We start from the raw sequence: 25,867 nt of genomic DNA, 5'->3' as shown, positions 1-25,867 counted from the left end.
TATAACCATTATGTAGGCACATAAATATTCTTTTTTTCACTATGTGAATATGGTATGTTCATTTATGACTTTTAAGTATTATTGAAGAGAAAGGTCGCCTAAGGCAAGGTATGTAAATTATTATTAATTTGATCTTGACTTTGCTAACGAATGTGATTGATTGGGATTTAGATGTAGGTAGGTACCTGTCTACTACTGGGTACAGGTTTTTGGGTGGTCAGTACCTTCCGTAGATTGAAAAGCCAATATGTATTATTTATCTACGCATTTATCAGTTAACTAAAACATGTTTGTAGTGAATGTGGCTTTTTGCACTACTCAATCTGTTTCACTACATCAAGTCGTAAAAAAGATTGCTTCTTACTTTTCATTGAGATTAATAAGGTGGTCTAGTCAGTCAATTTATTTTCTAGAGTAGTTAATTGGTCTAAGCTATCGCTCGATCTAGGTAACAGCTTGTCGAAGTTAATAGGCTATTTAAAGCTACAAGCTCATAAAGAAATGTAGGTAACTTTGTTACTGTTATATTGTGCCTACTGCCTATATTGATAGGTAGGTTATTAATGGACTAGTAATCAAATATATCATACCTATAAATAACCACCCCTATCTTATTATAGGTACACAACATGACATAATATAAATATAGCTATGTATTTCAGATCAAAATCAATTTGATTACCAAATTTCTAACTCTGGAAACGTCTGATTTTCTCAATAATAGGTAAAACCAAATATATTTCTTAATTTAAGTATATTCCATTTAGTAAATATTAAGAAATCTATATTTAGACATAGCTAAATTTCATCTTGTAGGATGGTTATGAAATAATTATGTGATCAACAAAAATAATGTTTAACTAATCGTATTACAAAATTGAAACAGTCACCGTTGTAGACTGAGATGTTGAGGCTGAGAAGTCGGATTATCGAAATAATATTTTAGTCGACGCTATACCTGTGCAGCAATCACAGGATTCGATACTATTTTCGAATCTACACAAACATATGGAAAAATAACAGTATCGTCAACTGTCACTTTTGGAACTAACAAATTTCCCTTACATTTTGACAGTGACATTTGACGATACGCAACGTAAACGGAGGTTTCGAATCCTGTGCTCGCGGCTCAGTACCTAAGCGAAATATCATATTTGTATTTGAATCGTATTACAAAATTTAAACAGTCACCATTGTATACTGGGATATCCAAGCTGAGAAGTGGAAGGAACGTTACTTCAGAGAAGTGAGGGGACCTCCGTATTCTATTCTATTCAATTAATACTATATCTGTATTATATTATATTCTGGAGGGGGTGAAGTTCCTGTACGTGGCTCTCGAGTGGAACCTTTGTACATATCCCTTGGTGATCACCGTAAAATGATCAACGTTTGATGTAAGTAACTATAAGCTATTATGGATTTTTGTATCGGATTATCGAAATAATATTTTATTCGACGCTACCTAAGCGAAATATCCTATTTGTATTTGGATATTGAGGACCCATCCACAAGAAAGCGTAGATACGAACATCAACACTAAGAACACAACAACGCATCGAAGATAAAACCTGCCTAAAATATTCACGAAATCTCTCCAGCCCGCCCCACCCACAATTAACATAGGTATCTCATTTTCACCGGAATACCTCGACAGGTCTCAGGACGACCGGTTCCGAGTCAAGTTCAGCGCAGGTTGTGACCCACTTCAAGTAGGAAACTTTCGTTAGCTCGTCAAATAATTAATTGTGATGATTATGATGATGATTGTTCATGGTGTACCTACTATGGGTGTGTTTAGTTATATCGCGCTGAAGCCAGTTCCTATGAGGCCTTCAGGCATGTATGGAAGTTTCTTTAGCGAGTACGAGTAGTGGTATGGTTCAATCGTATTGAAAAATTCATCGTAACTATTGGAACTTTTTGATGATTTTGGTTCTCCAAGATGCCCACTTGAAAATTTTAACTGAATATTAAATGTTTTAGTTCCTATAATATCAATTATGACGTGCTGTTAAAAGTACTAGGTATAATATTGCAGACGGCGTCATTAAGATAGCCGTTTCCGTTTAGGAGTAATTTGGTGCTATCATAGAATAAAGACTGTATACTTGTTATTCAATGGTGCTATATTGTTACTGGAACTGTTTCATTGCTCGCGACTGTATAATAATATTAAAGTACTTACATAGGACATATTTTGTTTCATGAGGTGAGTAAGTATCTCATATAGGAGGTGTCTTATGTTGTGTGTGTGTATGTGTGAATCTGTATATTTGTGTGTGTATCCAAATATCGAGGCCGCTCTTCGAGATGACGTCTGTAGAAGGTATCAATACAAAGTGTTGATACTTGTGTTGAGGCTTGTTTGGAGACGCGTAAAAACTATACATGGCGAATTTGATGATTTCATTTATCTTTCATCGGTCGGTCCAGTCATCAGTACTGCTATCTGACATAACTTGTATCGATCTGACCATATAAGAAATAAAACGGACGTAACTGTACGGATTTTACAATTTTTTGAAAGATTAGCTCTGTTTGAGGATTGTTTTTGCTAATGTGTCGATGGTACTATATACTTCTACTTACCACTACCTAGGTACTTAGTACCTACCCACTAGTCCCAATACCCCTGTGCACCAACCAATGATGCATCCACAAAACGTTAGTTTATTTACTTCTATGGAAGTACCCATCATCATTATCCGGCAACACTTAATTCTTTGCTTTACATAATAATAATCCTTATGATTTAGTGGTTAAACAATACTATGTTCTCCTTCCCGGCTATCCTCATCTAGAGACATTTATTGGCTACCGTTGCAGTAGTTCGCCATGAGTGTTTTGTTAATAACTTTATTGAGTACCTAAGTATGGTAAATAGCATCAAATTTTATTTCTAGTGATGTTAATTTATTGATTGATTATATGACGTAGTACCTAAATGGAATAATGGATAAGGAGTAGACCCACACAATAAACGTTTTAAAATTGACTATTACGGAAACCCAGCGCAAACAACCAAAAAAGTGTTTAATTCAAGTTAAGAAAGACAAAACCAACATCACCAAACTGAGACAACGGTTGCCATATCAGCGAACCACAACTGGCACCGCAGTCGAGTCAATGACCAAGACTGTTGCCTCACACTACACGGCGCGAAGTAAAGGTGAGCTGCTCGGGCGCACGGCGTCTTCTCGCTTCTCCAACTTTAGTGACTCGCGCGCCGCCCCGCGCTACTGACGCCTTAACGTAGTTTACGATAGCTACTTTATAACAACAAGCGTTACTAACGCTATCAATTATCATACTTTGAAGTTTCGTTGTGTACAAAACATTTAAGTGTCGTGAGGTGCGTTCGATACTGCCAAATGTGGCTTCATTATTGAAAAATTGCTAACTCGATGAAATCCTAAAACCTCAGCGGATTGTTAAGCCGCTTTTGGCATACGAAAACTGAATTTCTCTAAAAAATACTAACTGTACCTATTTGGTAGCAAAGCAATGTTTTCTTACGCCAAAAGCAAGGACACGGTAGTGATTGAAAGTTTTAATTTCAGGTTAAAGTGATTAGAGCACGATTTTTTAAGAAAAAATTGTTGCATTCCTCAATAATAGCTGGAGTTCCGTGATTTGTGCGCGGATATAATTCGACTGGTGAGTCTCAAATCTATTGTGTCAATTTTAGTCAGTTCAATAGCTTATTGTCATGCAATTTTTTGGCTAGTCACATGCAACTTCCCGAGGTGTTATGCCATTAATTATGTTTGAAGGTAGTCCAAAATATCTACTAGTGCTTAGTTCTAATTAAGAGAATACTCGGTGGCATTGTTTGTATATTTGTAAGAATAACATCATTAAAATAACTGGTATATAAAGTTAATGAGCTTAAAACAATTATGTAAGTAGGTCAGATAAATGTATACGAAGGCACCTTAATTTGAGTTGAGAACATAGTTAACTTTCAGACAGCTCTTTGCCCGGTAAATAACCTAAAGACATATATGCATCACGCGTACTCCGTTGAAATGAAACGAAAGCTTACTTTCTTTTTCAACATGTGGGGATTATGCAGATATGTTCAAAAAGTTTTTAATAACAGTAGGTAGGTACTAGTGCAGGTATAATGACAGTGCAACACTTACAGACCGCGGCTGTGGTTTCAATTTCCTGATGGTTTGTGGTACACCCTTTATTTTTGATGGTTGGTCTACTTATTTACTTTTTTCAGATTGTAAATGTACCTATATACCTACCTATATGTTATTGTTTCTTCAACATAAGACCTATGGTGCAGTTTAAATACAAATTCCATGTCTCAATGTATAAGATAATGGACCATATCACTGAGACAAATTATTAGTTGGAGCATTGACTCGAGGTGCAATAATAATTTTGAATAATGGTTTACATCATTAATAAATAAGAATAATTTTATTTATATTAGTATAACAATATTTACCTATATTTACTAAAAATCCTCTGACATTTTTATAACATAATTACTTTAAATCATAATGTTATTGAATGCGTTTAGACTATACGCATTTTCTCGATACAAAAGACATCAACGCGTTCGAAAAATGAAAGTTCTGGTTTTAACTTTAAAGTTAAATATAGGTATATTTTTGTATTATTGACTTAACTACAGTATGTGGCTTAGAACCGGGGATAATACAAAAATGGGGGTTCTATAGTTCATCGGTAATTAAAATATTATGGTCGCTCCTTTAGTTAGAGAACACCACACACACACACACTTTATCGTAGATTTTTCTTGTCACGACTTTTCAGAAGAAACTTACATGAGATTTAAGTTTAGCCTAAATAAATAAATAAGCCACTCAATTCCAAGAACACCTTAACTGAAGCGTATGACCTTTTTCCAAACTCAAGTGGCTCTTCACGATGGTCACACAATGCTCGTGTAAATATTTATTTATTCTCATTTGTATGGAGTTGTATGAGAGAGTGCATCTCACTCTGCGAGATTTGGGAACGAAAGTTGAAGGCGAAAGCTCATATTTGGCAAGCTGCCTGCTTCTCACTGGTGCCTGGTGAATATATGTAACTTGGTAATTCGTTATCCTGCTTTCTTCGTTTTCTACGCGCGATTGAGTGGGCTGCAATCGCCTATCGTGAATACATTATTATTTGTGATGTGTATTGTCTGTTTTTCATTAGATTTAGCTTTTTGGTAAAAATTAGCTTTTCTGCGCGAGCTTCGCATCGCAGGCTTAGGCGTATATCTAGGTATCGTTGCGTACTGCTGTAATTGAGGCAAACAAAACTATATTTAAGACCAATCTAGTTGTTGATTCAGATGTATTATGATCACAAATTAATATAGTTTACATATTCATACTATATTTAAAATTATAGATTATTTGAAACAAAGAAGTGCTTATAAAAATCCGTGATCAAAACATAAACAAATCACAAAGAGACAAAACAAATTATAATTCATCGCAGACAGCAGACCACCCGTAGGACAATAATTCTTCTTATTTTTATAAAAATACAATCTTATGTCCATATTTGTACATTTCAATTTCAACCCTGACGCCTAGAAATTAGTACAACTTTTTCTGTGATTGAGCTACAGATCATACGTCAGGGCATCGGGAGAAGGAATTACCATGGAATGGTACAATGTACCTCCTTAATGTAGTTTATAACTTCAAGGTCAGAGGAAAGTGTACCTTTAGATTATTTTCATGAGATATATTTTTCTATGTTTTGATTGAGAGTAAGTAATGCTAAATAATGGTAAGGTCGATGTAAAAAAAACATTCGCAACATCACTGGTGGCGAAAAATAAAAGATGATGAAGTATGGGATGCGACTTTCTGTAGGGTGAATAGAGATGGGGTTCGAAGGTTATCGATGTAATGTAAGCACTATTTTCTTAAATTGTTTGAATGAAATGGAGTCAAATAAGTACCTTGTTATTTGTGTCCTGTTTAGTCAATAAAGTAGTATTCTATTCTATACTACCTTCTATCGTCCATAATTTATTTTACAATAGTTACTTACATATTGAACTCGAATAGAAGTAGGTAAAAATTTAAATAATGTAGTTATTCAAGGAAGAGTCCAAATCTCAAAGTAAAGTATTAATTTACACAACTGTCAGGTTAGCTACATGTATAAACAGATAGGTAGCCGAGTGCTTATCTAAATGCAACAATAATAACTTGTTTCCGTTTTGTATTAAGTTATTGTTTTTTCACGCGACTGTATTACATAACCTCACTTAGGCTGTATCGAGAGTCAAGACTCACATCAACATTAGCAATTATTTTCATTCGATACAAACTCAAATCACTGAAGCGTATTATGCAAACTATGATTTATATGTGTGTACTATAAGATTCACTTTTTAACTCAAGTGGAAGACTCGGATATTCATGGCAAAACCTTCCTTTTGTTCATACAAATACGGCACAATAAACCTAAGCACGTAGCTACATATGAAACTTTTTCTTAAAGTCAGGAAGGTATTTAGCGAAGACCTCGGACATAACAGGTCGTGTATTATTTACGATGACTTTTGACATGTGACAGTTGAAGCTTCCTACATGAGATGAAATACATGACGCGACAGTCTTGAATAGGTTAACTTGTGCCTGTAGTGAACGTAGAAATAAATAAAAAAATGTGTGTGTTGCTCCTGAAAGAGGCTATGTCCAGCAGTGGACGGTTATTACTTCATAAATATGAAACCATAATTTCATCTGATAGTAACCACTTTGTATTTACATGAAAATATATACTTATATCTATATATTTTTCTATCTATATAGATCTACGAGAATTAAGCGATTAATATTACTAAAGCCCTGTATACCTACAAAGTGCTTTCCACTTTTGTCTCTTAAAAGACGAAAGTCCAACCATTAATAACGTAAAAGAACTTGTTAACAGCTTGGCCGTTTAAATTATTAAAACGTTAGACAAGAAATCCAATCACTTCATAGTTTTGACTTTCTAGTCATTCAAAGTGTGGACTAGCATCAGCCGCCTCTGAGGCAAAATGAACGTATGCTTGATAATTTACCGATTGCAATGAAGCGTATAAATTACAAACGTTAAGAATATTTTAACTTTGTTCACATAAGATAGGGTATAAAATAGGCTGGTGGAAAACTAGCATCAGCCTTGTAACAGGCCGTAGCTAACTCCTAAGTAATAAATTCATCTCTAAAGATCTTTTGTAACATAGTTCATACGTCAGTGTAAGATGCTATCAGCGATGAGGCGATAACTACGGAACTAATGGAGATAGTAGTTATGCAAGATAATAAAGTTCATATTCGATTTTGTAATAGCTATAGCGTTTTTTTACCTAACATAAAAATAAATCCATTATGAGTTAAATAATAGTCTCAATATCATGTGAAGATGGTGCCGATTGGGTGAGTATAATACCTCTAGGCTGTAAATAATTTATTATAACCATCAGAAACTTATAAGTATTTATACTTATATTATGCTGTAAAAACCTTAAATTCTTTGTTTACAATTCGGCTCTATGAATGTTTCCGTAGATGTCATTTTTCGCTGTAAAATGTATAGTTTGACAGCTCTAAAATTATAATTTGTACTTTCAGACTCGACCTTGTTGTGAAGGTTGCATAATTTATCGATAGATAATATTAAAGTTTCAATGAAACACCCCTAGCCGGCGCGGGCAGGGTGCTGCTCCACGGCTTAATATAGAAACTGTGCGGTCATAAACTATGCTCAATAACAAGCTGGACCAACCGTACAAATAGACGTTTCGTTTTCGTAGGTCCACTCTTGACTGGACTTGTATTATAATACAGACATAGCACAGACGTTTTATAATGTTGTTGTTATAGTCAGCCGTCAGTCAAATGCATTATTTGCAAAATTTTATAATGGAGACATTTCATAACCTGCAGTGGTTCCAGCTGAGCACTGGAGAATTGTTTCGTGCGGCGGCCTCCAAGACGGAAACCAGCAGGATGATTGCCAACCTTCCCTAGGAGACGGCTCTAGAAGAGGAAGATGAAGGTTCTCGAAGGAACGACAACACAAATCGATGATTTCTCCACACATTAATACCATAATCGTCATTTCCGATGGTGGTTCTTGGAAAGGAAATAATATAACTGTAATTATCGCCGGCAGATGTCGCCGTCACCATTCCGCGCCACGCGCGCGGCCGGATGCGCACGCGCAGCCATAGAATTATAATTGTCTATGATATCTAGCTGATACCTCTATGATCTGTGGTTGCGGAGGAAGTTGGAGTTTTTATGAAAATATGTAAAGAAAGCTTTGATGCGTTGAGTTTGTGGAGTTAGCTTAGCTCGATGGTGGTTTAACTTTCAATAGTAATTTAATAGATAATAATATTCAAATATAATTTCTGATCAAAATAAATAAAAAGAACACGAAATCTCGTGTGTGTTACCTACCAACACTGCATTCGGGAGGCTTCGTCACAATTGTGTGTTTTTGTACTGTGTCAAAATAAAACTTCAGAAACTACCAATGAGGTGATTGACAGTTTTAGAATTTATACACTGAAAGGCACAAAAGTGTACCTACACGTATACGTGGATATATGTATATAGCGATCACTGTACCTACTTATCTATCCAATACGTACCTATCTTAATGCTTCGCTAGTACCCTGGGGGTATCATTTAGTCTAAGCTTATTTATTTCTCAGTAATTTCCCCGCGGTTATAGTACGTGGCATCATTTACTTTTTCCGGTTCTCGCTACAGTCGCAGTCTAAACTGCAGACGGTTCTTAGTCGGTTTAGATGAAAACCCTATCTCTAGCTTGCCTCCAATCACATGAGATTGTTATCATTAAAATCACGCCTGTAGCAAAAGTATAAGTTTGGATATTTTAACACACACGCACTCACGCCTTGTACTAATGTACTCCCTTGCGGGGTAGGCAGAGGTGCATTGCTGCACCCACTTTTCGCCAGAGTGTTATGTTAGTCCCAATGTAATAGGGGGCGGGCCTATTGCCATTTTACGGGCACATCCATGACCCGAGAACAAATATCTGTGTTTACACAAATATCTGCCCCAGCCGGAAATCGAACCCGGGACCATCGGCTCAGTAGTCAGGTTACTAACCACTACGCCATTCGGTCGTCTCGTGGATATTTTACGCAAACGTAATACACTCACGAGCAAAAAAAATAACTTCCACCTTCCATTGACGTTCCTTATGACACTGGAACTTTTTCGTATTCTTATATATATACGATAAACCAAACCAGTGCCGCTAGTGGTCACTATGATGAAACAAATTTAATAACAGATGCATGCGGATTCGGATGCCAGATGAAAACGCACTTATATACAGGATGTTGTAAAAAAGGTATACTAAGCCGAAACCTACATGTGCAGTATGGTAAGCCCGAAACTGAAACCAGAATTTCAAAATTCGCGAAAAAACATTCTCCATAGTAAAAAGTCACGTGACCAACGAAATTTCTATGGAAAATGAATAATTTTTTTTGCGAATTTTGAAATTCTGATTCCCTGTATATTAGTCAACTCATTTGATCGAACTTACACTGCTGGTGTACTGTTCGATTATTATTTTATCGTTATTCGGCAATGTATTTAAGCGGCTGATTACCTACAGTCACGTTACATAGCCGGTAGGTTAAACATCCGTTACCTCATTACCTCTTGTTTCTTACACGGTTAAATAAAGAGCTTTCATATAATAACAGGTTGCAAGATAAATCACTATTTTTATGAAAGTTTTTATTTGTGGGGGAATTCTTATGCATGATTGGAGCACCTTCTTTTAAATATAAGTATACATATACTTACCTAATATTCAGAATTTTGTACCAATAATATGTATTATAGGTACCTTTGTGATGTGATGACTTCAGTAAAGGTACAAATTTGAAATGCGCTGAATTATATCTTGAACTAGGTGCTAAAACTATTTAATTGAAAGGATATCATGTACTCTACCTACACGTTTTTATCTATATACCTATTATGTATTAGCTACTGACTAATAACGCCTAGAAATAGGCGCCGATAGTATTTTGATAAAAAGGGCTTATTCTCGTGACTTTAGTAACAGTTTTTTTTTTTTGTAACAAGACAAGAGCAGGATGATGATTACGTGGTTACTTTTTGAATTTTTGTGAAGTTGCGATATAGCAGTAAATTAATTAGTTACGAAATAAATGCCTATGTAATGACACAACAAGTTATATGAGCCCTGTAATATGTTGTACAATAAAACACCATCTGCGGATGCAGTCAAAAATCTCAACAACCGTGTAAAATACAAAACGACTCTTATAAATAATAAGATAGAGTCGAAAGTATAGCGCAAGACTACTCATGCGTTTATTGTTACTTAATTGTAAGTAGTTATTTAATACTTACGGTGTAGCTGCGTCATATCTTCTGTTACTCTACACCTTACTTTGACTCTAAACAGGAACTGTCCTAGGGAATCAATCGTCAGCCACACCTCTTAGAGACAAAAACAATCGGTTTATATTATTATTATTTACTTAATTGCATAATTATATAAAATATACAGACCTACTTATATCAAAATTAGATTTATACATTTGAATCAACAATGCAGTTACCGTTTCCGACAGCGTACACTAATTTAGAAACTCCATTTTCAAATCAAGAAACCATAGACTAATGTATTAGTCTATGCAAGAAACCAATTGTTGAGAAAGTTGATAGGTTTTGTTTTATCCGTCGCACAATGATATGCCTTCCACTTAACCCTAGATTGCTTATCAAGTGGCGCAGGGGAGCATCGCAATGCCTAGGTTGCATTTGATTGATCCTGGGTCTAGTCTGAGCTGCAATAGGCTACAAATTAGAGCTGTCTTCGAGCTATGTAGAGTGGAACGGAGACGTGGCATACTGAAGTGGGATCAATGTCACTAGTCTTGGTCTTTGTATGTTGCGGTTTTCGGAGAGAGAAGATTGTTTAATATATTATGATGAGAGATATTATAAGTACATATAAATATATGAATATTTATCATAAATAAACTCAAGGGTTATCGTCAGGGTGGATAAGTCGAGCAAAAGACACATTCTGGCTACAGGACCCAGTACTTGTATAGGGTTACAAATAGTAGGTACTTTTGTGAGGAAGGCCGAGGACAAATTTCTGTGGCACTGTAAGGCCTATATACCAGCTGTGGCCATGCAGTAACGATGACAATGAACCTCAAAGATGCATTTTGTTTTGACACAACTAGTATAAACTTTCAAAATATGTTTCTACAATAAAAGGTGCTATTTAATTTTAGAAACTGCATATTTTGATGCACTAAAAGCCGGCAACAGGTCCGCGGGCCGCGGCTCTCAGTAGGTCGCAGCGACTGAGAGAAAGCCGCTCAACGCCTTTTATGAACGCAATAATCATAATGTAATGTATGAGAGTTGTATGGGAAACGTATGAAGACTGCCGGCGGACCCTGGAAACGGCAAATGGGTGAAGTAAAAAAATGCGACGTTCGATTGTTTGGGGATATTGCGATTGGTATTTTTGGCATCCTAACTAATATTATAAATGCGAAAGTAACTGTGTCTGTCTGTCTGTCTGTTACTCTTTCACGCCAAAACTACAGAACGAATTTGAATGAAATTTGGTATACAGATGATCCAGACCCTGAGAAAGAACATAAGCTACTTTTTATCGCGGGATTCCCACGGGAAAACTTTTTAAGGCGAAGCAAAGCTCGCGGGAAGAGCTAGTAAGATATAATTATTTACTTATTAAATAAATGAAGATCGCACTATCGTAAGAGTGAAACAGTTTCAAACCAAATATAAATACTTAATTATTAAATAAAATTTCCCAAGAACTGAAGCTGTGAATTTTTATTTTTAATCCATTTACTATTTCCTAAGGAGTGTTACAAATAGTTGAACAAATATTTTTTATTGGTAGCAGAGGCATCTATAATATTGGTATTTCACATGAATAATAAATAATTTCGTATGCTTCTAGGGGTCAACCTATCAAGGTAAACGGGCCCATTCTAGTTAAGAATTCGATCTTACATAACAAACAATGCAATCATTTGATAACATAAATAACATAGTGATTGTTATGTTTTGTTATTACCAAATGTATAACCACTTTAAAGATAAATGATATAAGTGCTTTAACGATAGCTAGAGGAGGCAATCATTTTGTGTAGTTCGATTGCCAGCCGGGGCAGATACCTATTTGTTTTATTATTATTATTGTTGTTTAATCCTTTATTGTACAAATATAAAAATAAACGTACAAAGGGTGGACTTAATGTTATAAGCATTTTGAACCAGTCAACCCACAGGAGGTGCAAGAAAATTTTATTACAAGGTGTGCAAAAAGAAAACAACACTAGTTAGTACTTAATTAATTTAAACAAAGTTACAGCAATAATAGGGTCTTGGGTGTTAAATAATAATAAATAAATATGTCTGAGTTGTATGATATCTGCAACTCGCCTGCGAAGCTATAGGATATTATGGCAATGGCCCTCCAGTCGTGGAGGAAGCTCATGTCCTGCAGTGTATTATTACGGATTGTGCATTTATGTTTAACCATAACCGCACATAACCATACCGAATGGCGTAGTGGTTGGTGACCCGACTACTGAGCCGAAGGTCCCGGGTTCGATTCCCGGCTGGGGCAGATATTTGTTTGAACACAGATATTTGTTCCCGGGTCTTGGATGTGCCCGTAAATTGGCAATAGGCCCGCCCCCTATTACATTGGGACTAACGTAACACTCTGGCGAAAAGTGGGTGCAGCAATGCATCTCTGCCTACCCCGCAAGGGAGTACATTAGTACAAGGCGTGAGTGTGTGTGTGTGTGTGTGTGTGTGTTTAACCATAACCGAAGCATTTGTAATCCTTACAGTATAATTAATTATTAAAAGAATGAAAAAGACCGCATCTTCATATTTTTATTATCTTTAGTACAGTAAGTAGTCGCAACATCCCGAAATACGGTGGACATTGTCGCCATCACACCTTAAAGACACGAGGAAAAGTATAACACCGTTGCACATAAGAAATTCGATATGCATCTTGAATTTCTTAACCTGAGTGTTATGCAACTTGAACTTGCGAGGCACACCGATGACGTACAGTTACTGCTTTTAAGCATGCATATATAACCACTCAATAGAATATTATGTCCAATATAGCGATCTCTTACAGGCAACCGTCAGTATCTACTAGTCTAGTTTCTCAATTCTCAGTAATAAACGGTTTTGTTCAGAAGACAAGCTTTAACTGCAAGCCTCGCTACGCCTTAAAAAGGGGACAATATTATATGGGGAATATGGGGTAAATATTGATTTGACTTTTCGATTGTTTCCTTACTTCCGCTAGGACATTTACAAAACGATCACACAGTCCAGTCGCAAAACACGTCGTCACAACGGTCAAGCGGCGTAAAACCTGGTAAAACTTTTACCTTATCAATATTATGGCGATTGGAAAGACAAGTGAAGGTTATGCACCCATTGTTCCACTCACTATAGTTCATTAGATTGGTACTTACGATTAGCTTCGGTTTTCACTGACGCCGATGAGTGGTTATCGATTATTGACTTTCATTCTTACGTATGTATTTGCTAATTGAATTGGTGTAAGGGTAGTAATTTATGTATACCTTAGGCTAGGTACCTGTGATTTCTCTTCAACGAAGCGAATGCTTTGCGTCTAAAGTTTTACAATGGATATCATAATTGCAAACGTGGATATAAATTTGTTTTTACATCAATTATTAGTTATTTATAATTCGTTTCAAATAGCTCGACTGGCATGGCACATAATGCTCGCAAGAAGCATTTCCGAGCTAAGTAGTAAACTTTTATACATGTATACCATATACATCTGCAACAAAGACTGATAATCTGGCAGACTTTCGATATTTCACCTAGTCTAGACTAAGGTATCTCTAGTCATTATCTATGACAAAGCTAATAAAAAGACGAACATACAACGCCGACTGTATTGATTTATTCCACCTGACATGGCCGTGTTATACCTGCAGACATCACATAAGCTGCGAGTGTCGTAGGGTCATTAGCATTAGCTCGGCGTTTTCAGGTCCGCCTTGGCATCGATCCAGAGGTTCAACCGAGACACATCTGTTTACTAAATACCTAAATGGATCTTTATCATGATAAAATATTATAAAAAAAGTTTATGTGAATTTTTACAGAACAATTAATAATACGAGTAGGTATGTTTTTGTGACTTTTTACTGAAAAAATATATTCTAATTTTATCATTTCCGTTAAGTGTATTGTAATTAGTGCTCTAATAAGTGTGTATTCTAAACCCAAAATCAAAATTATATTTGCGTTTTTAAAGTATTAATGCTACTTAAAAACATAACTATAGTTACGTGGGTATATTTGTATTTATGAAATAGGCCAAGACGAATCAAAAGATGATGCTACAAAAAAATCTGAATGATATCATAAGGTTTATATTTTTATTTTTTTCCGTATCAAGTCCACGACTAAGAATATTTTTATAATCTCTGCGTTTATAGCGTTATCGTTCATCTATGAGATCATTGTTGATAACCTTAGAAATATGTAATTATTCAGCGAGCTAGAACCTTGTGTAAGCATTAACCATATTTGCTAAGATGACTGAATGTCTAATGTCTAGAGTGCCCTTCAAAATGAGTAAATAGATATTCAAAATTTGACTGTTATGATATAATTAAATATAATACATGTGTATTCATAAACAAACTACACTTGTCCAAAATTAATAATGCACATGCAGATCTTCAAACCCGAATCATTAAATCGTAAGAGCCTTAAAAAGACACTTGCATTTTGCATCTTTTTCGAAAGAAATAGGAGTCAATATCATGTGTCACATAATCGAAAACAACCGATCTGTCAAAGATTTCTATGCGCATTATCAATTTTGGAGCACTGTAAGCATATTTAAAATTTAGGTGCTATGTAAGTATACCATAATTTCATTACAGGGAGGAGAATAATTAAATATTGCAAAATTCTAAAGCGTGTTTCAAAGTTTTTCGAACCAAATTACTAGAATATCGTAAATGATAAAGTGAAAACAATGAAAATGGGTGTTAGGTAATAATTAAATATATGTTTACTAGTATGTGCGTGAGAGTAATGTGCCAAAAGGTAGTAATTAAAGTAGACAATTATGTACAAAACGCGTCTCTTTTATATACCTATGCATGTTTTTAATTAGTAAGCATAAATTAAATTATATTGTGTTCACGTGAATAATTGTATGTACTCGTACGTAAAAATTTAGATACCTACCTTGTTCTCGTAATAGACCTATCCTATGAAATATTTACTTATCTTATTTTATTTTTTCAGGTATGTATCCAGCATTACTTACTGAAACTACAATCCAACTCTAGAGTAAGTTTTTATTTCATGAGTCGCCATTAGTACCTATGTAATTATAATGAAACTAGCTGTCCCCGCGAGCTTCGCTTCGCCTTAAAAAGTTTTCCCGTGGGAATTCCGGGATAAAAAGTAGCCTATGTTCTTTCTCAGGGTCTAGACCATATGTATACCAAATTTCATCCAAATCCGTTCAGTAGTTTTGGAGTGAAAGAGTAACAGACAGACAGACAGACAGACACAGTTATTTTCGCATTTATAATATTAGTTAGGATGTTCAGTTTTCACGCTTATTATTTAGATTCAATGATGGCGACGATAACATCGCACGTTATAAACTATGAACATACACATTTACCTGTTCAACAGGGTTCTACCTTTTTTGGCATAAGATTTTTTTGCCTAATCTCGTATTGCATAGTAACGTTTGGTCAAAGTCTCGTTACGCCGAAAATCGTATGGCATAAATCTCGTTTAGTAAAAAGTTATTTCGCATAACATTGTTTAGCCTAATAATGGTATGGCCAAATCTTGAATAGCCTAATAATGCTATGGCATAGGTTTATACAAAGTAATAATATTCGTTTGGCTTTAACTTTGACGGAGCGTCTCCCTACATAGCGCAAACTGGTGCCTTGTATTGTTTCCGCTGTTTGGAAAACGCTCCGCTCCGCTTCGCTGCGCTCCGCTTTGGTTTTGATGAACATGTGCACCTAACACGCTCCTCCTCGCTTTGCTCGTCGTCGCACCTATTTTTAGGTTTCGATCTCATGGGGTTTGTAATAATTATATTTGTCGTTAACTTTCGATTTTTTGATCATACAATATCGTGATTTTCGGGATGTAGGAGAAAAATACTACAATTTGTACATTTACTACATACTTAATATATTATTTATTAAGATAACATTAGGAGAAACAAGATTATACATAGGTATAGACGATCATAAATTTGAGCAAACGAAACTTAGGTGTTTAAAGATTGTGCCTAAAGAGTTTTAGACGAAACGAGCCTTATGCCACATAAGTCTTGGCAAAGTGATGGTTCGGCCAAAAAAGTTTAGACCATACGAGTTATGCGAAATGAGTTTTGGTCAATAAAGATTATGCCAGATGAGCGGAACCCGTTCAACAGACCACGAAAAAGAACATTTAGTCTGCAGTTAATCAGTGTATAATCTATATACAAGTGTTACCATGTAATAAGTGTTACCATGTAATAAGTATACAAGTGTACAAGTGTATACAAGTGTTACCATGTAATAAGAAAATTATATTTAACAAGCTGTTCCCGCGAGCTTCGCGTCGTCTTAAAAAGTTATCCCGTAGAAATTCCGCGATAAAAAGTAGCCTATGTTCTTTTTCAGGGTCTATACCACCTGTAAAATAAAAGAGTATGCTCGAATTTCCCAAAAAGCCATTTTATTGAATATGATAAACTGAATCTAATGAGTATGTCAAAAACAATGCTATTGAAATATCAGTGTAAGATAATAAACTTTAAAATTGATTGTACTGATTATAACGAAAAGTTTATTACAAAAGATAATAAGAAAACAGTAAACGGAAAAAATAAAAAAACCTTAAATAAAAGTGAAATCCAAACAAACCAGAAAAAGGACAAAAGTCTAAAGGGTACTATCCCGTACTATTTTAAACAAATTTCAAAAGGTCAAACAAATAAGGTGATTCCCCCGCGTACTTCTAACACACAAGGAAAAGTACCATATTACTACTGTTTTTCAGCTAGTAAATCAGTAAACAAACGTACTTTTGCTGACACTACGGCCACACAAAGAAAGGATAATCTTTTTCGATCGTAATTTAATGTATATATTTCACCAAAACATCGCGGGATTTTTAAGTAAACAAGATAACTTGGAGATCGCTATAAACGAATTTCAAGAGAGAGGTGAACAAATTGACGTCATTTGTCTCACAGAAACCTTTATTAAAACAGGAAATGAAAAAAATGTTCGATTAAAGAATTTTGTCTTGGCATCTTCGTTTTCTAGGATTGGCAAAAATCGTGGAGGGGTGTTTATTTTATGTCGTAATTACATTCAAACAAAAGAAATATCGCTACCACAAAATTTACAGGTGCCGTATGTTTTTGAATGCTGTGCGGTAGAAATTCCACAGCACAAACTTGTTATTGTCGGTATCTATCGCATACCAAAATCTGATAAATTACTTTTTCTAAATAAATTGGATTTACTACTATATCATTTGCGAGGTAAATTTAAGAATAATAAAGTTGTGATACTAGGAGACTTTAACATAAATACATTGCTTGAGACACCAACAGTAGTTAAATATAAAAGCATTTTAGAACCATATAAATTAAAGTTACATATAAATGAACCGACAAGACGGAATTCATGCATTGACCATATCATTAGCAATGTTAGTGATGGCCAGGGGTCAATACATCACCTAGGACTATCAGATCATGAGACAGCACAAGTTCTAAAAATCTCAGTTGATAATTCCTTAAAACCTGTAACTAAATGGTTTCAAAATGCAAGGGACTACAGTCAGGAAAATATCTTGAAGATGCAGACATGCTTGAAAGAAATGACCTGGACTGACGTTTTTGAAATAAAAGAACCAGATGAAGCTTTTAACAAATTTTATGACGAGTTATTGTGTTTATATAACTTGTGCTTCCCAATAATTAGAGTTACTAAAAAAAATGAAGCAAACAATAAATTAAAATGGTTAACAAAAGGAATACGGAAGTCGTGTAGTACAAAAAGGTATCTTAGGTTTAAATATTATACTGAAAAAACACTACAGAGTAAAATTACATACAGGAATTATAGTAAACTTTTAAAAAAGTGTATAGATTCATCTAAACGTAAACAAACTAAAGATTACATAGACAATTCAAAAAATAAGTGTAAAGCATCGTGGTCAATAATAAATAACAATGATAACAACTCGACATCCAAAAATAGAATTTCAAAGATTAAAATTGACCACACTACAATTGAGGATCCTTTAAAAGTTGCTGAAGCGTTTAATAATTTTTTCATCAACTCAGATAACACGAATGAAACATACGAAAGAACACTTGATTGTATTAAATCTTCGGAATCAAGCATCTTTCTTGCACCCTCAGATGAAAATGAAATAGTTAAAATTATACTTTCACTTAAAAATACAAATGCTACAGGTGACGACAACATAACAACTAAAATTTTAAAAACATGTGCAAAGCAGCTGGCAACAGTCCTTCAATATTTGATTAATATTTCATTTACAGAAGGGAAATTTCCAACGAAATTAAAAATTTCAATTGTCAAACCGTTTCACAAGAAAGGTGACAAGGAAGATATGGGAAAATATCGCCCCATTACGTTAATATCGGTGCTTTCTAAAATATACGAAAGAGTAATGCACAAACGAATAACCAGTTTTTTAACGAGATTTAATTTATTAGTAAAAGAACAAAACGGATTTCAGAAAGGCAAATCGACCTCCTTGGCATGTTTTAACTTAGTCAAACAAATAACCGAAACTGTTGATAAAGGAATACCCACAATAACAGTATTTTTTGATATGACAAAGGCTTTTGACTTTGTTAGCCATAAAACCCTTCTGGGTAAATGTGAAAAGTATGGCCTAAGAGGCCCAGCAAATAACTGGATTAAATCATACCTCACAGGACGTTATCAATGTGTAGAGATAAGTAAGCTCAATGACAAACATGAACTTGTTGCTTATAGATCTTCTCTTAAAGAAAATAAATTGGGAGTTCCTCAAGGCAGTGTCCTAGGACCTCTGCTATTTTTAATCTATATTAATGACCTTCCCAAAGTAACTTCATGTAAATGTACATTGTTCGCAGATGACATATCGATTGTCATACAAGATGATGGTAAAAATAACTTTGAACGAAAGGTAAACGGTACTATAGGAAATGTTATTCACTGGCTTAAAAATAATAATCTGTGCGTAAATATTGATAAGACCACATATATGCACTTCTTTAACAGGAAAGGTCCCACAGAGGAAATAAATATAAATTATGAAAACCAAACTGTAAAACCTTCGAAGGTAACAAAATTTTTAGGACTTACAATAGATCAAAATTTATCATGGAAACATCATATTGAGTATGTCATTGGTAAAATCAATAGATTTACATACGCACTGTATAGGCTAACAAAAATCTCAGGTAAACAAACAGCACTAATGGCTTATCATGGCTACGTAGCATCAGCTTTGCATTATGGAATTGTGGTATGGGGAAATTGTGTAAATATTAATGATCTTTTTATTATGCAAAAAAAATGTATCAGAGCAATGTGTGACATCAGCCAAATGGTATCATGTAGGAACTACTTTAGAGAATTATCGCTTTTGACTTTACCTTGTATATATATTTATGAAATTTGTATTTTTGTGAAACAAAATACTGATCTCTTCACAAAAAAGGGTGACTTATTAACTTTTCACACTAGATACCCAAGGCAACTAGTTCTGCCAAGTTTTAAAACAGCAAAAGCACAAAATAATTGTTATATGATGGCAGTCCGTATATACAATAAGCTTCCAGAAATTATTAAAGATTTACCGCTTAATCAATTTAAATATAGGTTAAAAAAATGGCTAGTCATGGAATGTTTTTATAGTACCAAAGAATATTTTGAATTTAAATGATTACTTAATACAATAGGAAATTTTGCAATGCACTAAATTTGTAATTTGAATTATTTTATTTTTTAATCATCAATATATGTAATAATTATTATCAGTATACAGATAATTTAATTTATTGTAATTTTATTGGGTCTAGAATTTTATTAGTTTCAATTTATTGTATTTTGCTAAATTTCATTAATCCATTTTTATTGGCCTAAATATTTGCATGCCTGTAAGGTGAAATGTGCTGAACTGATTATAAAATGTAACATCATATGTATGAACCACATTTGACGCAAATAAATGTCTTTGTCTTTGTCTTTGTCTTTTGTCTTTGTATACCAAATTTCATTCAAATCCGTTTAGTAGTTTTGGCCGGTAACAGTAACAGGCAGACTGACAGACACAGTAACTTTCGCATATTTATAATATTAGTTAGGATTAGTTAGGATTTGTACTACAAATTAAATATCAGTCCTTGACAAATATGTGCACGGCCTGGAATCGAAATCGCGACATCACACTACAGCATTGGTTCGGCAATGCTTTTATTTAAAAGAATATAAACATCTCCTGAAGAATATAAGTACCTATCCTAATCATATTCTAAGTCTAATTATACCTTTAGTTAACTCTCTCTATACTACCTAACTAATCTACCTAGAGGTGGAAACTTGTGAAACATAAGCTACCCTGACATTGTTACCTACAAAATAAATTAGTTAAGTTTTCCTAATATAGTAAAATAAAATAAAATAAAATAAATAAAATAAAATATTAAAACGTTACGCTTCTTGCCTGGATTCAATAGGAACATTTAGAAATAATACTATGTAAATTAGAAGGAGAGAGAATTTACCGAGTTGCATCATCCTCCCGCTCCATCCTACGCTATAGTCGGTAATTTGTGTTTTGAAAAACGGCCCTCAAACTGTTTAGAGACTTAAGAACTTATGGGATATTCCTCTGATTTTATAAACTGGTTTATAAGCTTTGGGCGTCGAAGTGTTTGGTATATAGTACAGTCTGCATACGAAGATTGAAATAAGATTTAGGTACTAGTTATGAAAACCATTATAATGATTTTATGACTAATAGGAGGAGGAAACAGTTATCTACTGTATCATTCAAAGTTTACTATACAGCTTCCACTATGTTTCCTTATGTCTGGTAAGTAAAGTTGATTTACCTTTGCAGTCATCAAATACGAGTATGTATGGTATTTCGAATGTCAAAAAACCAATAATATATGAGTATAGCAAGAACAAATTCAAACTCACGATTACAAAAAAAAAAACACTTGGCATAATTTATTACTTAATTCTTGCTTAAATTACTTAACTTCCCGTTTACATTTTCTTTAATTTCCACATCTGTGAAATCTGTGCAGTCCCTTTTTCTGTTGACTGTACCGGCGTGCGTTAGTTTTTTTTCCCCCGACAGGTAGGAGGGTGTGGGGCGCGCTAATGGTCCCGGGTTCGAGGCCCGCGCGTGCGCATCGGTATGTTAATGCCTCTTTTGTTAACTATACTTTTTGTGGCGTTTTTAATCTTTTCCGAGTTGCCTCTTTGACATTTCTGAGGATTAGTTTTTGGGCAGGGGAGAATGCTATCGTTATTCATAATAAATGCAAGTGAAAAAGTTAAAAAAATTATGTCTATCATTTAATTAATTAATAAGTCCATGTAGGGCTATAACTTAACTATTATTTTTACATAAAAATACCACCAACTGTATTGTAATACCTAAATAATTTAGGTAATTAGGTAATGTTGTTAATCTTTACATAGGTACCTGTTATTTACAGACCATACACAATTACACAAATTATTATTTTTAGCGAGTACAATTGCAAGTACACTTCACTTGGCCTCTGACCTGCTGCCTGTCATAATTTATGATAAATGTGCTAATCAATTATTTAATCAGCCACTAAACTTTTAAGCAAACAAACATACGACACTCAAAAGAGCACGACTTCGTCAATAGTTGGTAATTATTTGGTACATAAAGGATGTGGCTTTTTGAAGGATGTTTCTTTATAGATGACATTGTAAAGTTTGTAAACATTTTAAATACTTAGGAATAAATTGATAATAAATTAATAAATTCAAAGGACCAAACTGGATGAGTGTAGTACAGGACCGTGGGACTTGGCATAACATGGAGGAGGCCTATACCCTGCAGTGGGTTGACATAGGCTGATGATGATGATGATGAAATTAATAAATTGAATCTACTTACGTTAAACGTACAATAATACCACGTGCTCTTACGGTGATGGAAAACATCGTGAGAAAACCAGCACATCTAGATTCCTGTATCCTAAGTGCATAGCATAGAGAAAAGAACACTACGTGTGCATTGTACTTATTCCAAAACGGCGATATGGTTCGCAACCTATCACGTGAGTACAATTGTGCTGTGAAAAGTGGGAGACTCGCTTGTGAGCCACCTCTGACTACCCCTTCGGGGATTACAGTCGTGAGTGCATATGTAATTAATAAATTGAATCTGCTTACGTTAAACGCTACCCAACGATTGTTCATAGCATAACAAAACATAAACACTCACTAAAGTCACACGTCTATGATCCCACTAGGAAAGGCAGATCGATTCATCATCGCTTTAGATGCTTGCCCTCTGTCACTCTAGAATTCTGCTCGACTGTGCTATAATATCGCTTCCTTTCTAAATGTTTTACACGTCTTAGGAGCATACGACTATGCTTTCATAGTCGTATCATCAAGGCGAAACAACTTTACCACTCGTTTAGCTAAAGCCATACTCTCACAATGTCCGTTGCAAAACCACCTTAATTCCAATGCAATAGAAACGCAACTGGACACAAGGTGTAACTAAGCTGTAACTATGCTTGACCTCTTCACCAGGGTGGAGTCCAATCTTTCTGTTCACTTTTCATTGACTTATAGCTTTAGTACTACAGCAGTTACTCGAAGTTCTTATTACGTAGTAATAGATGCTGATTTAGAGCTGGAAGTCCTTTCAGATGAGGGACAATAGATTGGGTGAATAGACGGTATGAGTGGAGCTAGCGAAAGCAGGCAAGGCCAGTGTTAAAAGCGGTGTCCCGTTGCAAAGGTTAATGTTATTAGCTATGTATGTGTGTATGTATGTTGGATTTAGTACTGCTATCGTGTAAGTGGCAGTGAAGAATGGATTAGATGAAAGGGCCGCTTAATAGACGTTAGGTTTCTACCTATTAGGGAGAGTTGGGATTTCTAAAGTGAACTAGTCAAAAATCACACAGTTTTTTTTTCACTATAATGGGTTTTTTGTTTAATTTTAGTACCTTAAATATAATAAGAGTCGGGAGACTACTCAGGCAGATGTTGGATCGTGAAGATAGGTAAGGAAAATTCTACATAGATGTCTATCCAACGCCTATTTAAAAGTCGGTTAATCAAGTTGAACTGAAGAAATGGCACCAGTAGCCCACAGCCTTACAGAGTTAGATAATAATAGTTTGAACAGAAAATAGAAAACGAGAACAACGGCATTGCAAAACAATCGACAATCTCAATGGAAAGCGTATGTAGAGACAGCACGCAACGTCCGACCACATAGAGGAGACCCCTGCGAGTTACCAGTACTAAGCATTTTCAAATGCGTCGGAAGGTCAAGGTTAACCGGTTACATGTTATAGTTTTCAAATACATACATGCATTGATTTTGTTGCAACACTTTGTCCCGGACACTTGAGCGCTTCAAGCGAGGAAAGTTGGGTTGGAAATGAGGCACCAAATAGGTATGAAATAGACAACAAACACTCCGTGTTGAACAAAATGAAGGTTTTTATTGATAAATATCCAATTATTTAATACATACTAAACAACCAGGTGTAGAATAGAGAGGTCAGTGCGTAAAAAAACCTCCTTGGCAACTTTTCCAGACGAAAAAGTCATGAAATAAAACATAAAAAGAAAAACACTGGCTGGTTACAATCGCGCCAACAGAAGAACAATAAGAAAATGAGAATATCTGGTCGATTCGAAGTTGGAATGTGCGGTCAGTCAACCGTCACCTTGGCGCGAGGGCGCCGCTCGCCGGTACGACACAGCCTGAGTACCAGGAGGCTAGCTGTTATAGGAACTTTGATTTGTAGTGTATGTCTAGACTGCGTTACCACGTTGCACAGCAAGAGAGATCCTCTGTATCTGGAGATTTGGCCTCCGTTCTTCTCCTAGACTATTAGAGCCATTTTTATTTCCGAATGGGGAGTATAGTTTTTAGTTCACTTTCGTCAAGAATGTATTCATGATATAAATGCATTCTTTAATTTTTTGATTAATTACTTACATAACGTCCTTGACTGAAACCAACTTCAATCACTGCAAGATAAATATCACCAATTTTATAATTATAATCTGCAGTCTGCACTTCATTTGTAAACGTTACGTTTTAGTGTGTTGCTGCTAACTCGGCAAGTTAGCCAAATTTACGTGCTCTTGCTAAAACATCTAAGCGTTACAGACACGAAGCAATAAAAAAAGTGAAAACATACGCTGAAGTATGCGTTACATAAGAAGGTTGGAATTTACACTTTTGGATTCCTTCGTATTAGGATACGATGACATAAATAATTACTCTGGTCTCTGAGTATAAATATAAAGATTGGAGGAACTGTTCTATTACCTAGGTCAATTACCACTTTTACTAAGCATATCAAAGACAAACAATAGTTAAGATTTCTCTCAAACATAAAAGACAAATAACCATAAGTTACTATGAACAATGTTCATTATTGTCTAGATGCTAACTTACCACCTTATTACATATAAAACGAATACTTACTAAATATAGTTCTTGTTTAATCCTGGCCTTAGACCACTGATATCTATGACGGATCTGGACTATATCCGATTCTAAACCTGTATTATCTTTAGTCTAAATTTTGTAATAAGGGGGTTAGTGTTACCTAATAAGTGTCTTCGTAACACCTTTTTCGTAAATATGCCTGCATCAACACAATTAACCAAAGCTTTCATAGCATGATGTTACTGCGAAGGATTTTTTGTTTAACGTATATCTAACACCGAAGCTCTTACTACGACACCTTTAGTAGATTTATCTAATGGTTATTAAGTATTTCGTATCTTCAAAAAACCTTGTATCTCCATTCCAGTCTCACGGCCAAGGCATCTTGTTTACTATTAAGTTTTTATCGCGATATTGGGTTCGTAATGTTCGTATGTGGAATGCATATTGAATTATTGAATATAACTAACGGTGGACCCGTTACTATATTCAGTTCGTATTATCTTACCGTTATCGTTAATATCGATATTTTTATTTACAGCACGTGTCAGTTTATCTTGGCATCTCTGACCTAAATCAACATTTTCTTATGTTAATCTCTCCGAAGGCGCAAGCGCAGAATACTTAAGTACTTTCCTGTGTATTTTTATTTGCATACTTCCTCATAGTTTTGTAGCTGCAATGGTGTCAATCCTAACTAATATTATAAATGCGAAAGTAACTGTGTCTGTCTGTCTGTCTGTCTGTCTGTCTGTCTGTCTGTCTGTTACTCTTTCACGCCAAAACTACTGAACGGATTTGAATGAAATTTGGTATACATATGGTATAGACCCTGGGAAAGAACATAGGCTACTTTTTATCCCGGAATTCCCACGGGAAAACTTTTTAAGGCGAAGCGAAGCTCGCGGGCACAGCTAGTATTTTATAATTGACAGTTCAGTTACTTTACTCAGTTGATTTTAGACGCGGTTACTACTGCCGCTATCTACTCAACTTAGTACTACTTAACTGCG

General features: G+C 35.0%; 1 protein-coding gene across 2 annotated transcripts in view; it reads left to right on the top strand.

The window, feature by feature from the left end:
• The first annotated feature begins 3,197 nt into the window (after positions 1-3,197).
• The window catches only part of LOC105384042 (BUD13 homolog), a 73,295-nt gene continuing 50,625 nt past the window's right edge, over positions 3,198-25,867 (top strand). For both annotated transcript variants that reach the window (XM_038118326.2, XM_038118325.2), the window contains exons 1-2: positions 3,198-3,355; positions 3,564-3,660. The gene's annotated coding sequence lies outside the window, so the exon portion shown is untranslated. The remainder of the gene's footprint in view (positions 3,356-3,563; positions 3,661-25,867) is intronic.

Source organism: Plutella xylostella, chromosome 16 (assembly GCF_932276165.1).
Source record: "Plutella xylostella chromosome 16, ilPluXylo3.1, whole genome shotgun sequence".
In the NCBI taxonomy this organism is placed as follows: Eukaryota; Metazoa; Arthropoda; class Insecta; order Lepidoptera; family Plutellidae; genus Plutella; species Plutella xylostella.
The sequence above is the reverse complement of the archived record's forward strand: the minus strand, read 5'-3'. Positions and strand labels throughout refer to the sequence as shown.